Source organism: Macrobrachium rosenbergii, chromosome 37 (assembly GCF_040412425.1).
Source record: "Macrobrachium rosenbergii isolate ZJJX-2024 chromosome 37, ASM4041242v1, whole genome shotgun sequence".
NCBI lineage: Eukaryota > Metazoa > Arthropoda > Malacostraca > Decapoda > Palaemonidae > Macrobrachium > Macrobrachium rosenbergii.
Window position 1 is genome coordinate 37,251,878 of NC_089777.1, and position 9,258 is coordinate 37,261,135.

The window sequence follows — 9,258 nt, forward strand, 5'->3', positions numbered from 1 at the left end:
ACACCAGGAAGGAAAATGTTCATGAACATTGAACAGAATAAAGGAACTTAATCATTGATGCAGTCTTCACACACTGGGAAGGAAAATATTAAGTAAATGAACACTGAACAAGACAAAAATACTCAATCATGCAGTACACACACAGTAATTCAGCTGCAAAAAACAAAAAAACAAAAAATCACTAGTCTTCGAACTTATCATCTTTCACATTTTCATAAGTACTTGTGAATTATTAATTTGAGCAACCATCTCCTTTGAAGGTTTGAACTGAATGCAGGAATTCTGCCTCTTTGTGCCATCAGAAGTCAGTAAAGCACTGTTAATTGTGTCTATGTTCAACCTACTCCTGGTTTTGGTTTTGAAAAGATTTAGTTTGCTGAAACCCCTCTCTCACTGGGCATTTGAATGGGGTAAGCTGAGGATGTCAAGAGCAAATTTTGCCAAATCAGGAAAGTTATTTTTGTCTCTTCTCAAAATATCTGACCAAAACTTGTCAACAGACACACTGCTGTCAAAACTGATTGAAGTTTTAAAGCTGGAAGAATCCTCCATTGATCATCTATGTTTTGCATTAGTGATTTATCATTAGGAGGCACAATTAATGGTACTTCAGCAATGAGAGGATACAAAGAAGGAGTTACTTCCCTAAAAGAATTGGAAATTGCATTCTCAGGAATTAGACAATTTAGTTAGGAAATTACTTTGTCTCCAAAGTCATACCTTTTTCTAATTTCCAAAGTAGCTACTTTCAAGAATTGTTTGCAATGCTTATAAAAATCATCTACCTCTGGCTTCCTTTCCTTTAAATCTAGTTTATCAAGTTCACTTCGAACTCCAATCCCAAGGTACATTTCTGAGTCTGTGAGGTATTTATCTTGCCTACAAGGATCCAACAACTTAAGATCAGTTTTAGCAACATACTCTCTTTACATAAATAAGAAAAGCAATTCCTTGTAGAGCAAAATCAGTTTTTCATGCAGTACAGTTATTACAACTTTGTCTGACTGAAAAAGGGCATTGAAATGAGTGAATTTGGGTAATACCCATTCCAGAAAAAGATAAAGTTTGATGAATGGGTTATGAAGGCTATTGTATATAAGCTCAGTAGATAAAACTCTTTCTGACAGCCAGATATCATTGAAATACAACAAAAGAGCATCCCACTGCTCTAATACACAACTGACAATTGTAACTGACGAAAGCCACCTTGTTTGACAGGGATGTAACAGCTTATGAGGTTTCAAGTTAAGAAGTTGGAATTCTACAAATTGTACAAATTCGCTTTGCCTTTTGCTGCTACATCTAAAATGATTGAAAATATCTCTTGGGAGATCTTCGCAACGTCTAGGTAGCGCTGTACATGCCTCACTTGCACAGAGATGTGCTGAATGACAAATGCATTTCATGACAAAAATGCCTGGACACTGCTGGCGGAAGGGACTTGAAACAGAGTTATGCTCCCCCATCATCACATTATGACCGTCAGACCCAGTGTAAGTCAAAATATGTATAAGAAATATTACTCAATAAATTATTTGATGCAAACTACCTTGCTGGAGGGACACTTGCAGAGTTTTGAATTATCTGGGAGGAGCAGAATTATCGTACAAATGCGTATAACACCTTGTGCTATTGTACATTGTACAAAGGCCCAAATTATCGTACATGTACGATAATTATCGTATGAATGGCAACCCTGACTGGAAGTCCAAGGGAGGTCGGGGTGTTCCACATGGGCAGTTGCCCCCTCAGTCGAGCCTGTTGCGGTCCCAGGTATTGGCAGACAACCACTAAAAAGGCGTGTTGATGGATGTGTGTTGGAGGAGGTGGCTATCCAGCCCTATCGGATCTCATAAACCCAGTCTCTGTCAGACTCCCCTCAACCTGGGAGGAGGCACACTGTCGGTCCGTGGGAGTCCGAAAGGGTTTTGCCGCTAGATGGTTACCCCTCAGTCAAGCCTGTTGTCCGCAGGCCTTGACAGACAGGCATTGAAAAGGTGTCCATAAAGGTGTGCTTGCCTTGGCCATAGTGGCACTGATGGCATTTTTTCGGTTTACAGATCCCAGTGTGAACAAGATAAGGATCCCGTTGTGAACAAGGCTCCCTTGACACTTTCGGGATCCCATTGTGGTTAGTTATGGATCACAGTGTAGACTAGTGACGCCAGTGGCGTTTTTCGGATTTATCTCAGCTGTTGTAAAGATATATCTCCCAGTTGGTGCATTAGTAGTTTTTGCCATTACTTTCCGAATCTGGACAGAGTCAGAGAGTGCCCAAGTTCTGAGCTACCAAGTTCCGAGCGCCCGAGTTCTGAGCTCCTGAGTTGTTCCGAGCTCCCAGCTTCCGAGCGCCCAAATTCCAAGCTCCCAACTTCCAAGCTCCAAAGTTCCGAGCTCCCAACTTCCGAGCACCCAACTTCCGAGCTCCCAGGTTCTGAGTTCTGAGCCCCCGAGTTCCGAGCTCCAGAGTTCCGAGCTCCCAAGTTATGAGCTCCCAGGTTCCAAGTGCCCGAGTTCTGAGCTCCCAACTTCTGAGTGCCCAAGTTCCAAGCATCCATATGTATCCTAGTGTCCAAGTGCTAAGTGGCCGCCGAGGTTCAGTGTCCGGGTGCACAGTGGCCTCTGAGTGTCCAGTGTCCGAGTGCACAGTGGTCGAGCGACTACTATCCAAGCATCCAGTGTCCTTGTCCAAGTGCCCAGTGTCCAAGCTCCCATGTTTGCACGTCCACCTGTATCCTATGTCCACTCATTCTCCTGTCCGTTTCGAGCCAGCTGTCAGTTGTCTAACACCACACTCGGGACTACAGATGCTACCTCTCTGCTTTTCTACGTTGGTTTTGTCCATTCCTATGCTTTGTTGGAGACCATTCAGCACCAACTTAGTAATTTGTTGTGCCTGTTACACTGTCCACCGAAAGTGTGTTTGGAGTAGAATACTGTGTCATATATTCCACCTCCTGTCAATGTGGGATTGAGCTATGTAATTACACTGTACTTGGTAAGTTACTTATATAAAAATGACATTTTTATAATAAAATTAAGTTTTATATATACTTACCAAGTAATTACAGTATTGGAGCCCACCCTCCCCCTCTGATGGACATAAGGCAGAAAACGAATGAGAATTGTTAGTTAGGTTGCTCCAATATTCCATTAGTGGGACAGGCTTATCACCTACACAAACTACTTTGAAGCGCTACCTGCGAAATTTTGAATCTAAGCTGCCACTGAAGTGGAAACTATAGCTATGTAATTACTTGGTAAGTATATATGAAACTTTATTTTATTATAAAAATGTTATTTTTTTTAATTTGGTACTAAGGCACCAGGAGTGGATGGTTTATTCCTGGAAATGTTTAAAGTGGAGGAGGATAGATTAGTATTTGTCTTGAAGATATTATTCAATGAGATATGGGTGACAGGGATAATACCATTAGGTTGGAAGAATGGTGTGATCATTAAAATTCCAAAGAAAGGAGATCTGAGTAGGTGTGGTAGTTGGAGGGGAATCACTTTGTCACCTGTAGCCTTGAAAATTTTCTGTAGAGTAATGTTGAATAGGTTGGAGCCAGTGGTTGATGGTATTCTGAGGGATGAACAGGCTGGTTTTAGAAAGGGGTGGGGTTGCAGTGATCAGATCTTCATAGTTAGGCATTTAATGCAGCAAGCAAATGCAATGAAAACTCCATTGAGTCTTTATTTTGCTGATTTTGAAAAGGCCTTTGATAGTATTTCCAGAAGGACTGTGGGAAAAACCATGAGGCATTATGGAATACCGGAAAAAGTTTGTGACGGTTATCATGAACATGCATGAGAGCACATCTTGTAAAGTGATGGTTGATGGGTGTTTGAGTGATCCATTTGAAGTCAAGTCTGGTGTGATTCAGGGTGGCATTCTGTCTCCTCTGTTGTGTGTATTGGTCATGAGAAGGGTTAAAAGAGAAACGGATGCAGGTATATTCTGGGGAGAAAATGTGAAACTTCTTGATTTGGATTATGCTCTGATATGGTTTTGATCTGCGAGGGACCAGAAAAGATGCAGAATGTGTTAGATTGTCAATGAGTGAAGATCAAAAGGTTAGTTTGGTTATTAATAGTGGAAAAACTGAAATCATGAATATGAACATTGAAAATGCACAGGATTGTGTAATTGAAGGTTTGGTTGTAAAGCAAGTGGAGAAGTTTAAATATTTAGGTACTTAATTAGATAAAGATGGTTCTCTGAGCACAGAATTTATGGAAAGATTAAAAAAGGCTCGTCAGGCAATGGGAATGCTTAAAAATATTTGGAATAATAGCAACTTTTCTGTGCATACAAAAATCAAAATTTATAAGGTAATGGTTAGGAGTATTTTGATTTATGGGCATGAGTCATGGTACAGTAGGGTGACTTTGGATAATAAATTCTTAGCATTTGAAAATAAGGTGCTCGGAAGAATATTAGGAATTAACTAGAGGGATAGGATATCAAGTAACAGAATTAGAGAAGTAACAGGGCTGTAGCCAGTCAATGAGTATGTTAGCTTCTCACACTGGACGTGGCTAGGCCATGTGTATAGAAGATGGAATAGTACGAGATACACCGGGGTGGGTTGCCCTTGGTAGAAGAGGTAGAGGTAGGCCAAAGGAGATGTGGTTAAGGACAATGAGGTGGGAAGCAGGAGACGAGTGTTGGGGAAATCTTGTGGAGTTAGCCCAGGACAGAATGTGGTGGCGTGAGTTCATCGAGGTCCTATGCATCCCCGTGGGTGCCATAGGAAATGACTGACTGATTGATATTTCTAGATAACTACTGTGTTTATGCTTTTGTTTTTCGTTTATTTACCTCCTGGTTTTTTGTTTATTTACCTCCTGCTTAAAAAAACTTATTAGCCGACAGTATGTGTATGTTTTTGTTTTTTGTTTATTTACCTCCTGCTTAAAAAACTTATTAGCCAACAGTAAATACTGCAGTTCAAGATTATGAAATTAAATACATTCAACAAGCAATATTATTTTATACTTCTATGCTGAATCATGAGATTGGCCAGTGAACCTTGCTTACTCTGCCCTCAAACATAATAATGGAGCCAATTCCTTAAAAAATTGGTTCCTTTAGCAAATCCTTCAACCATCATTTTATTTCCTCCTGTAGATAAAAGTTGCATTTTCGTGATTATTACTTATTGTTCCATAAGCAGACAACCAAGTCGTGCTGTCATTGTCAGGATTGATTGTAGCTGAAGAAAGGTCGGGTGTGGTATTTCTTATGTATATGTATAAAAATTTACCCATCATCATGCCAGCTATAATCTGTAGCATGAAGAACCTGATTGTAGTCGCACCTGCTTTCTCACAAGAAACCAGATAAGCTGAAAGACACGTCACTTCTCCTGCCTCATGAACCATTTATCACAAATGCTGGTGTTCATATAATCTTTTGTCAATCAGAGCAAGGTTTATCATTTCCTTCTCACAGCTGTTTATTGCTTCTTCCTTCCACCTCTTCTGAATTGTGGGGTCCAATCCAATCATTTCTTTGGATTCCCTGAGCTCTTTCATACCGTTTACATTTTCTAATCACCACAGCTGGCCCTTTTCAGCAATAATTTGTGGGGTTACTTCCAAAGAACCGTGTTGCATTATTTGTTTATTTTTCTTATAGATTTTATAAATGCAATTTTGATGTTGGTTTATACCATTTCAGAATGTTAAATGATTATGTATATTGTAAATACAATGCAATACTTATTTCTTAGTCAGTTTCCTTCAATCATCCTATCTTAATAATATTACTCTGTATTCTGGTTGAATAATTTTTAGGTAGAATTCCAATTTTTCTCATATAAATTTCACTCAGCTGCCAAAGAAAAGTATCTATTGTATAATCAGTTCGCAAATTTTACAGTAAATTAATTAACAACAACACACACAGTAACATCACTGATGTTTTTATGGCAGACATCACTAAGCTTACTTGCTTAATATGGCTTTACCTTTTGCTCCTTAGTTCAAGTGAAGGCTGAAAAGTAAACCTAGAAGAAGGCTTCCCAAAATTTCCAGAATCAGCAATTGTCAGTTTGGCAACAAGCCAGAGAAATCAGCAGAAGCAGTCTTTAAGATAAGACAACTTTTCTTCAGAAGAGATACAGTGCAAAAAGGAAGAGATTATACATTTGTGGATGTTGAGAAGGTATTTAACTTTGTACCATGACCAGTAGATGGTCATTCTGAAAGCAGGGGATACCAGAAACACCAAGTTACTGTACCATAACTCAAGATCTGTTGTATAGACAGTGGCCAGTGTATTGGAAGAACTGGAGATAGATATTTATGTCCATCAAGGGTCAGCACTTGAAATTTTTTTGTCTAGTCATGGTTAATGAGGAATCTGCAGATGAGTCCAGAAAAGGAGTGTTTAAAAGAAATTGGAATGGGTAGGAGAGGATTGATGTGAAAATTAATGTCAGCAAAACAAACTTCATGGCGACAGCAAAATGGCCATGTAGATGTTGCAGTAGAAATGTTTTTAGATAACTTCAGTACTGTACTGTGTGTAGAATGCAATTGATGGTGCCCTAAGGTGCTCACAATTGAAAAATGTAAATGAGCAAAAAGAGCAAAAATGTACAAGTACAGTGTATACTGTGATACCTGTACTGTCCTACTATATGCAGCAAAGATATTGCTGTGAACACCAAAAATGTAGGATATTTTGATGAGTTGTGCCTGAAGAATGCTAAGGTTTGTAGCTGGAGCACAGTGGGAAGATGGCATTATATATGAGGTGGAAGGTTGTTATCCACTGACTCAAAAATTGACTGAAATTATTTGGGTATGTGATTTGAAATGGTGAGGAGTTGTTAATCACAAGAATAGTAGACATGGAAGTAGCAGGACAAAGGCATGTGGAAATTCTCAGGCAGTCATAAAAGAGGGTTTAGAAGTAGACCAAGACTAAAGAGCAATTCAGGTAAAGAGTGCAAAAAAAATAAAATGAAGAGAAATTGTTTCATTTATGAACCACATGAGGAAAATTTATGTGAAAGTTAATGATGGTGATGATGGAAATTATTGCATAATATATTTTAATGGGTCCAAATAGCAGTCACTTGGTCTACAGGATACTACAAAATTGAATGAAAAAGTTAGCTTAACTTTCCAGGAATGGCACAGTTGGCATAGAGATACTGGCTATTATTATCTGTACTTTAATGAAAAGAGATATTCATTCATGGGTCATGAAGCCTAGTTTTGACACTTGCATGTCCACTTGCTAAGGGAATGCAAGTATGAGTATGCCACAGACTGGCTTATAAAAGGATGGAAAGGAAGCAAAAAAAGTAATTTATTTTCTTAAAATGAGGAAATAGGTAATGACTGGGATATAATATGTAAATACTTCTCAATAATACTAAATGCAGTTACCTGTTGGCATGGTTTGTAAAAGATGTTGATAGAATGAGGTTAAGGTGAATCAGTTCTTAACATTCTTAATATCCCAATGTTAATATCTTGAGGTGTCCATAAACATTTCTAGGCTAACAGAACTTTAGTATTTTTTCCTTTAAAAGAAAGGCACGAATGAAACCAATTACTTAAAATTTTTGTGAGTTATAAATGCCTTGCTCAGTTTTGGTTTCGATTCTTAAATGCTATTGAACTCCATGTTCATGAAACCATATGCATTATCATTTGTATGTTAAACTTAGGTTTTACTCCCTGAGCATTGGAACCTGGATGTAGTCTTGAAGTGGAGTTGGAAACAGTGTTTGATAATTGCACTGTTTCCAACTCCTTCAAATAGTGCGATGCAAAAATAGACCTACACTTCCAGTAGGTTGATTGAAGAATGGAATTTAGGAACATATTGTGCCTGAATGCCATAGAAGTAGATACTGCCCTGACTTCATGAGCTTTTGCTTTAAAAATTGGCAACATGTCTTCCTGGATCGGTGAATGTGCCTTTGAAATCAAGTCCCTCAGGAAGAATGACAAGGCATTTTTAGACAGAGGGCAAGAAGGGTTCTTAACTGAGCACCAGAGGTTATTGGATGGACCTCTGATCTCTTTCCTACTCAGCTAGTATCTCAGAGTTGTGATCAGACAAAATACTCTCTCTTCTTCCTCAGAGCCAAGGATGTCCACCAATTTCTTAATGGTAAAAGAACGAGGCCGGGGGTTGGACGGTTCCTTGTTCTTGGCCAAAAAACCTAGGTTAAAGAAGCAAACTGCATCTCCTTGGGAAAACCTACCCTTTTGTTGATGGCTTGAATTTCACTAATGCGTTTTGCAGTAGTTAAGGCAAAGAGGAAGAGTGTCTTGTGAGTGAGGTCCCTCAGAAAGGCGGAATGAAGGGGTTCAACAGCAGGACCTGTTAGCCACTTCAAGACTACATCCAGGTTCCAAGAGACCAGATTGTCCCTCCTCTGTTTTGACGTGTCAGAGGACTTGATCAGGTCCTTAATATACAAGTTTGATGAAAGATCCAGGCCTCTATGTTTAAAAACTGAGCTAAAAGCATAGCTTGATACCCCTTAATGGAGGAGGAAGACAAATTCCTAGAGTTTCTCAGATATAGGAGGAAATCAGATATCTCAGAAGAAGGTCCGGAAACCACACCCTCAGGGGCAAAATCGGGGCTATGAGGGTCATTGTTGCGTTGTGGCGAGCTTGAAATTTATCACCTCCCTGATCATGCTGAAGGGTGGAAAAGCGTACAGATCCAGTCTTGCAGCATGGCGTCTGTTGCCCGTGCAGGAGGATCTGGGGCTGGAGAGCAAAAGAGAAAGAGGCGATGGTTCTTGGAGGTAGCAAACAGGTCTAATGTTGGCTTGCCCCACAGTTTCCAAGAATCCAGACAGACCAGGGGATCCAGGGTCCATTCAGTGGGAAGGACCTGCTTCCGATGGCTCAGCTTGTCTGCCAAAACATTTAATTTTCCCTAGATAAACCGGGTGACTAGAGTTACTTGATTTTGATCTGCCCACAGGAGTAGATCTCTTGCTGCCTGGCAGAGAGAAAAGGAATGAGTGCCGCCTTGTTTCCGGATATATGCTAAGGCTGTGGGATTGTCTGCATGAACTACCATTGTCTTGTTGCGGACCATGGTCAAGGAAAAACTGAAGGCCTAGATGAACCACATTCAGTTCTCTGACATTTATATGAAGACTTTGTTGCTCTGGAGTCCACGAACCAGATACTTCCTGATTCCCCAGTAGGACTCCCCAGCCTATGTCCGAGGCGTCGGAATAAAAGTCTAGGTCAGGGCTCAGAGGT